Genomic DNA, 8,734 nt, shown 5'->3' with positions numbered 1-8,734 from the left:
CTCAACTTATGGTTCCAGAGGAAACAACAGTGTTCTTGTTTTAGGAAAAAATTTACCAACAGCCTATTGTTTCAGAAGGGATACTTTCTTCTTGACCTTAACACTTTTTTCCATTATTTAATTTGGTATATCTTTGTCATAAATTTTTGTATAGAATAGTGTGCTAAAATAAGCATAAAATTGTGGAGCTGAAATTAGAACTTTCTTAAAGGAAGACAAGGTTTTGTCTAGACTCTAAAATTTAACTTTTGACCAACAGACTGAGAGGACTTACCCATAATTTTGGCACTATGCTTCATCATCTATTCAAGATTATATCTGTGAGCAAAGAGCAAGTTTGATCATTAATTTTAACTGTTTCATGGGGCTCTAATGATTTCTATTTTACAGCTGACCAACTATTGAAGAATTCATCTACCTCTAATTTTTCTTTGCAAAAGAGACCACTTCTACAGGTTACCATCAGCTTGTTACAAGTCGAATCATCCCAGTTGTCACTCTTTAAAACATGTTGATGCCCCTTATCATTTGTCTTGTATAGCCTTAGAATAAATATCACTTATGCTTATTACACTGTCCAGATTCTCATTAAGACTTACAAATGGCATTTGAGTGCCTTCTTGCCTCTTTGATCTATTACTCATTGACTACATTACACAATGCAAAAGATATCCTTCTCTAGTGACATTATTTGGATTATTGGTAGACCATTTTCCACCAAAGTGAACATTGTCCAATATCTCATATGTAACAGCATTGTGAATAAAAAATATTTTCATAAGTTTACCCAGCGACATCATAGCCTGATTTAGCATTCGAAGGCTACAAAAATGATTAAGCAGTGTACTATAGGACACCGTATCTGGGACAAAACCCATTTTAAAAAGTTTTTCTAACAAAGTAACAACCAGACCAAGGGAATCCTTACAAATCCCATCCAAAATTGTATTGAAAGTGAATGTTTCTGGAGAAAATCCTATGGAAACAATGCTCTCAAGGAGATTAAAGGCTAGCTAAATCATCTTTGTAATGCAAAGACCATTTGTCAAAGTATTGTAGGTAATAACATCAGGAGCACAACCACTACATGATATCATGTTCATGATCTCCAAAGCTCACTTCATATCAGCTGCCTTACAGTGAGCATTAATTAAAATATTGTAGGTAAAAATATTAGGGGACAAGCCATTGCTTGGCATGAGGGTACAAAGCTGATTTGTTGTACTTATCATTTCTTGTTTACAAAATCCATTAATGAGAGTATTAAAAATAACGACATTAGGCGCAAGCACAATTTTTAATCATTTCCTTTTCTAGCCCAAAAGTTGAGAATAAGTTTCCTTCCTTGCAATGTCCATCAATCAATGAGCTATAAGTGAAATTGTCAGGAAAAATGTGTTGATTTACCATTTTCGTAAGGAATCTATTTGCCTACTTTATGTAGCTTATCTTGCAAAGCTCGTTCATAAAAGGAGGGTAAGCAATAACATCAGGTGGAATTTCTTTCTTGTCCATTTGTGCCCACAGTTTAAAAGCTTGTTCTACATTACCATTCTTGAGATGTTCATCAATCAATACACTGTGTGCAGTTTTATCATGAATCAGACCTTCTCCAAACATTTCCCTCAAAATAAAATGTGCCTCCTGTATATTACCTTCCTTGCATAACCCCATTGTAAGAGTAGTATAAGTAATCACATGAGGCAAAAGACCATTCTTTACCATATTATCAAATAGTTTGAATGCAACACTTGTGCAGGCAACCCTACAGTGTCTAGCAATAATGATATTATACATAAATTTTTTTGGAGCTAGACCATTTAGAATTAGTTGGTTTAAGAGTCTGACTGCTTCTTCTAGCCTGCCAGCTCTAAAATGACCTGAAATGAGTTGTAAGTGCACATATCAGGAGGTATGTTCCTTTCAAGTATGTAATATAATATTTGATTGCCTCGCTTTTCTCTGCCAAACTTGAAATAACAAGCAATGAGTGTGTTGATCCCTAGAGCAACCTGGCTAGGTGGTTGATAGAGAAATGTTCTTGGACATTGTAGGAGTGGATTGAACTTCAAGAAATTAATTTGGATTGTGTTAGGGGAATGTATAAGGAGTATGCAATATCCTTGGTAGGAATTGATCAATCCATTTGAAGGGGTATTAAAAGCCTAATTCAAGACTGGTTTTTGTAGAGCTAGAAACCCATGGAAACCATCACCTTTGGGTTTGATATATATGTTTCCTACCTTGTAGGATAGAAAGGTCTTCTAATGAACCTATTCAACATAATTGCTTTCTATTGTGACATTTTCAGGATTTTAATTAAATTGACATTTCACATTATTTTTCGGCATGCTATAATGTTGTACATTATACCCGACATAATGAAAACTTCTCTATTGAATAAAGCCAAGACAATTTGTGTATTGTTCATCAGTATAGATTTTATCTTGTGAAACATCTGCATAACATCATGAATTTGATTTTGCTTTCTTTAATGTCTTCCAAAGGCTACCAATAATAGAAACCATTAACCTTTTTTTGTCAATTGGCCCTTTGAGCATTTACAAGGCTGAAGACTCTATTATTGATGAAGTTTAATATTCTAATCACTTGTTCACCTTTGCCTATCCCTAAGAACCCTAACGTTGGCATGATACCCTCAAACTATCTAGCATAGTTAGAGTGATTTCATAGTAATGGATTTGTAGGTTATTCTAGTAGTTGATCTTATTACTTTGAAGCAAACTTTTTCTAAGCTTCATCTAGATTGATCTAGTAAGATGCATACATGTGTATAGAATGAATGTTTTAAGTATGGATAAGTTTGTAATTATACACGGGGATAGTAGATGCAAATTAGATAGGGATACTCAACTTTGTTATAATAGATATTCTTTTTGAGAATTTTGGAATTTGAATTGTCTAGAGTTTAGAAATGATAGGGGTAATACCTTGGATTTCATCTAAGGGTTATTATTGGAGGGCCTTTTTGTGTCCATTGATTAGATCTTGATAGTTTTGTGTTCTATTTTTTGACTCATCAAATTTTTTTGGCTTGCTTTTGGATTACTGGTATTTATGAATATCTTAGGAGGTTGTTATAAGCACTAGTTTGAAAACTCAAGTTAGGGAACAAAGAAAATGAGAAATGTCTAGTCCAAAAAAAGGCAAACATTGTATAGGGTGCATATAAATATGTTCAAAACAAGGCAAGAAATGTCAATCTATAAAACAAAACTTCAACTCACCTTTGTAATGCTGGGAAGGGGACTGTTCAACGTTTCCAGCTGTTATTTGATCCTTTCATGCTGCCTTCTTTTTGAAATCTCTTTCAATGGATCAACTTTGAAGCATTCACAAGCTCTCCTCTGCTACAATCAACCACCAAAGAACCCAAGATGTCAAACCCTACTGGTGCTGACATTATTAAACCCTTTTGTTGCGTACTCCTTGCCACAAATCACAGTGGTAGAAAATGGTTCAGTGCACGAATCTTCTGAGTCACGTAACAATAAGATTAGGGCGACAAACATAACTTTTTTCAATTTTTGCTTAGTGTGAGCCCATGTTGGTCAAAATTTTGACCAACACAGGCTCATCTTTAACAAAAGTCATCATAATTCGAACCAATTGACCCCAAATTATCATATGGTCAAAATTTTTGGTCAAAAATTTGAGTCAAATGTACTAGTGATGCCTTGAGTAGGCATGCTACATTATTAACCATAATGGAAATAAAGGTCACTAGTTTTGATGCTATTAAGGATTTGTATGCAACTGATGATGAGTTTTGGGAAATTGTAGAATAGCTAGAAAGGATTCATCTTTTGGTAAGTTGGATCATGTGAAAGGTGACTATTTTATGCAAGATGGATACCTCTTTAGATTTGGTAAAGAACTATGTTTACTAGGTGGGTTTATGCAAGAAAACATTATCAGGGAATTTCATAGTGGTGGACTAGCTGGACACTTTGGCAAGGACAAAATAGTAAACATGGTTGAAGATCAGTATTATTGGCTCAAAATAAAAAAGGACATCACCAAATATATGGCAAGGTTTTGAATCTATCAAGTGGCTAAAGGACATTCACAAAATATAGGATTATACATGCCTTTACCAATACCCATTGAACCATGGATTGACTTGAGTATGGATTTTGTATTGGGTCTCCCACACATTTAGTGAGGTAATGATTCTATTTTTGTGGTTGTTAATCAATTTTCCAAAATGGTCCACTTTATTTCTTGTAAAAAGACCAACAATGCAACAAGATTACCAGAATTATTCTTTTCAAAAGTTGTTCATTTACATGGCCTTCCAAAGACCATTACCTTTGATAGAGACACTAAGTTCTTGAGCCATTTTAGGAGGACTCTTTAGAGAAAATTAGAAATAAATTTATAGTTTAGTAGTTATTATCATCCTCAAATTGAAGGACAAACAAAGGTAGTCAATCATAGTTTGGCAAATTTGTTATGGTAAATTATGGGGGAGAAGCCTAAATAGTGGGACTTGGCATTACCCTATGTAGAATTTTCCTATAATACTTCTATTAATAGGTCCATTGGAAAATCTCCATTTCAAATTGTCTATGGTCAAAACCCTCAAGGTGTTCTAGATCTTATATCTCTTCCCTTGGGAGACAGAATTAGTGATGATGGAGTTGCCTTTGTTGAACACCTTCACTAGCTCCAATAGGATGTTAGAAAAAAGTTACAAGATAGTAATGCAAGTTACAAGATTATTGTAGATGCTACTTGAAGAGAACAAATATTTTCTGATGGTGACTTAGTGATGGCTTACTTAAGGAGTGAATGGTTTCGTATAAGCATATATCATGAATTGAAGTATAAAAAGATTAGGCCTTGCAAAATCATCAAAAGAATTAATGATAATGCTTATTAGGTTAGTGTACTAGAAAATCTTGACATTTCCCCTATTTTTAATGTTTTTGATTTATAAACATTCCATGGAGATATTCCTAGTGCAGATGATGTGTAAGTAGTTGATTGGCAACATCACCTTCCCAATAAGAAAAAGGAAAAGATTGAAATAAAATTATAGTGATTCATAGACAACCACTTGTAGGATCTTCATTACTTTCAAGAAGGGGAGAATGATTATAGTGCTTCTTGTGTTTATAGTCTACTCTTTGGTTTTTTTCATTTGACGGATACTTGATACTCTTATGTTTTGTGCTTTGAGATGTCTTGAGGATTATATTCTATACTTTGATTTTAGTACCATAGATGCTATACTGCTATGTTGTTCAGTTTATCATATTTGCATGTTGATGCCATTTTGAGATGACAGTAGGTCTATGATGATATCTAGTTATCTAGTATTATGGACATATCTTTAAGTCTATTATGTGATGGATTTTATACTATGGTAATTTACTTCATTCTTGTCTCTTTATGTTTTATGTGAACTTGAGTAATGTAAATGGATTATTTAGGTATAATTGAATAAATGCTTAAATTAGTTATTTAATGCATTTATTGCTTTGGATATGATATTATATACAATTGCACTTGATCGTGTGTTTTAGTGTGTAGGATTTATATCCCTTCAATGGTACATGGAGTTAGTGATTTAGCTATTCATATTTTTCCAATGTCATCCCTATATAGTCAATGTATCCTTATTTGATTGTTTAAATTAAACCTTTTTCTGATTAGTAAATCTAAACTCATCTACATTATGTGACTAGCCTAGTGAGCATGTTTGTATTGTTAGAGGTTTGCATTCTCATGAAAGTTGTTAAGGGTATTTCTATGATTATGGGTTTTTGAGCTTTAAATTTTATTGAATTTAATTTTTGGTAGCTTTGTCATAGATGAATTCCTATTTGTAGGAATAGCCTGTTTTTATTTGGGCAGATTCATAGTTTAGCTAATTTAACTAGCTATTTTCCCTAATTGATTATTTACTCATAAAGTGAATAAGTATTGGAAAAAGTATTTTTTTTCTCACTTCTTACTTTCCCAACAAAAAAAAAAACTTAAGAGATTTTTTTGAGAATCCTATTATGGAGGATCACGTTTCTGTTCATTGTGAGAGCTATGAGTGTGGGATCTTCATAAGGTCAATCTCGTTGGATCTAGCTCAGAGAGACCTTTCTTTGTCACCACTTTCAGAAATACTAGTAGATTATTTATTTTATCAGGTTTATTTCAGTTTCTACCCCTTTTTCTCTTAGTTACACCTCTATCATGTTCTTGTTTTTGCTTCATTTTAGCTTCTATTTCTAGTAGTAGGTTGTTAGGAGGCTGAGAACTAGTTTTCCCCTCTCTTTTTTTTGTTAGTTCTTCTTGGTCAGTCGAGTATGAACATTTTCCCTATTTTTGTGATAGGGGTTTGGGGTTTCACAACGCTATGCTAGTCATTTTTGCATAAGGTGTCTAAACTTAGATTTTTTAGGCTTTTGTGCCTAACAATCAAATGGGTTTTAATTTCAAAATTTTCCAGTTTTGGTGGTTGTTAACTCATTTAGTGTGACACCCTATTTTCTCTAGTTTTCTTGGCATGATGTTGGTCATGGACCGATATCATCCATTTGGATGTCAGTCAGACCATTGTTGTACTTTTATGTTGCATTGGGATGTGTCTCACATCTTTCCTTTCGAATCTATTTTCGATTGAGTGTATTTTTGCATTGCGTTCTCATCTAGTCCTTGTATTATGATCTTCATGATGGTGGTGCACCACACGAGTACATGTGTGTACATTTGTCAAGTGAATTGTGAGTCCTGATCTTCCATGGTACTTTTGGGAGTTATGATCATTGGGGTTGGGTTAGGAATATGCATGCCTACGAGCATGAGTGTTAGACATGGAATTTTTCTTTATGTGTGTTCAAGGTTGGATCATTATCTCCATCAACATGGAGGGAGTGGACCTATACGTCTCACATGGTTGGGACGCGTAGCTACCTTCACGACTACTTGGGATCAGTATACAAAAATGTTCTATTGCCCTATTGTAGCCACTGTTGGATGCTTTCACTTGGTAGTTTGGGTTTTGGAGTATGCTTTCTTGTGATTTATGCTTTCATTAGAATGCTTGTTTATCATATTTAGATGATGTTAGTTTGTTGATGCATTCTATGGTTATGATGTTTAGCATATGATAGATGATGGTATCTACTTAGTTGGAGTATCTATTGCTTTTGGTTTAGCATATTATATTTCTCGTTCTTATGGTGTTATTATTCTTTAGTAGTGACATCCTTATAACACAACTCTAACTATCTAGTTGACAGGTTGAGATGTTTTGCGTGGGGGATGGCTAGGACCTTCAAGGTCTCATAATGTTATTATAGTTGGGAGGAACCCCATAGTCAATTCATTCTTTCAATTCACTAAATTGTTGGTTTGAGTTATTTCCCTTCATTTCTTTGATATATGTTTAGATTCAATATTCATCTTTTGGACTTTTAGTTATTGATAGAGTGTCCTTGCCTCAAAATGTGGATTCAGTACTCCTTGGTGTGAAGGACCTTTATTTTCTTAGCATTTTTACCTTTTTTTTTTATTGCATGCTGTTTTGCATTCTTGCATAAAAGTGTACTTTCTCGTGCAAGAATGCAAGATCTCATGTGGTGTGCTAGGTTTTCTCGTGTGGTTTTTTGCACTTTCTCACATGAAATCCCACACTAGTTTGGGGTATTTTGGCTACTGGGCCAAGTACTTCCTTGCACCATTTGTTGCACTTCCTCACATGAAAGACAAGTTCTTGCATGGTGTGCTATACTTCCTTGCATGAAATTTATGTCTACTATTGGTCCTCGTGCAAAAAATAGGGGGTATCTCCTCTACTTTTTAGGGATCTAATTTTGGTGTTTCTAGTACCCTTTGGGTTTGATAGTATTTCTTTGCTCCTGTAGTTTAGAGATTTTGGGTTTTGCTATTGTAGTGGTTTTTCTTCCTTCTATTGCTTGTTTCAGTTCAGGTAGTTGCATTTAGAGATTGTTGGTTGCTGGGATGGTGGTTAAGTCTTCCATTGCAATATTTGTGGTCCTTGTATGGTGTTGTCATGTGCACACATACTTGTATATATATATATATATATATATATATATACACACACTTGTATTTATGATCTAAATTACAAATTTAGGTTACAATACCTAGTGTAGAACCTAGGGTATTGTTATTAAATTGAAAAAAGTTAAAATACAATAGTAGATGTTCTGCTAGCCAAAAAGTAATCCATTCATTAGGAAAAATAGAGTTTGTACAAGTTTGATGGATCCTGAGGGTCACAATTATCCCTTGGATATGAAAATAAAAATTCCACAAGCTAATTAATTACAAAATAAACTCCAACAACTATAAAAACTATTAAAAAACTATATTAAAATTTACATCTACTTGAAGAAGTCATAACATTCTACTCGTAACTTGAAATCATTAATCATCATAATTTCTAGAAAAATATTCTATAGTTCTACATGAATTGTCCAAATTCTTAAGTGTAGTGCCTTGCTGAAGCCTAAAAATGCCCTAGAGACCTATAAAAATGTAAAATACTAGAACATAGAGAATATCAAAAAAATGGATTTCGATATTTTCTCGTTTTTTCTTGTGGCAACATCCTTTGAATTTTCTTAGACTATATTTTGATCATTCCTTCCTCCTTGAGAAGAAATGGGCCACATTTCATCCATTCTTTGTATCAGATGTGGAAAATGAAGCTAGATTTGTTCATGTGTAAACCATTTCCCTTTTT

At 33.7% G+C, this 8,734-nt stretch overlaps 1 pseudogene; it reads right to left on the bottom strand.

The window, feature by feature from the left end:
* Positions 1-524: 524 nt before the first annotated feature.
* The window catches only part of LOC149565905 (uncharacterized), a 31,523-nt pseudogene continuing 23,313 nt past the window's right edge, over positions 525-8,734 (bottom strand).

This window comes from Cupressus sempervirens, chromosome 3 (assembly GCF_028749045.1).
Source record: "Cupressus sempervirens isolate cs-2001-9-10 chromosome 3, ASM2874904v1, whole genome shotgun sequence".
Classification (NCBI taxonomy): domain Eukaryota; kingdom Viridiplantae; phylum Streptophyta; class Pinopsida; order Cupressales; family Cupressaceae; genus Cupressus; species Cupressus sempervirens.
This window is presented reverse-complemented; position numbering and strand designations above follow the sequence as displayed.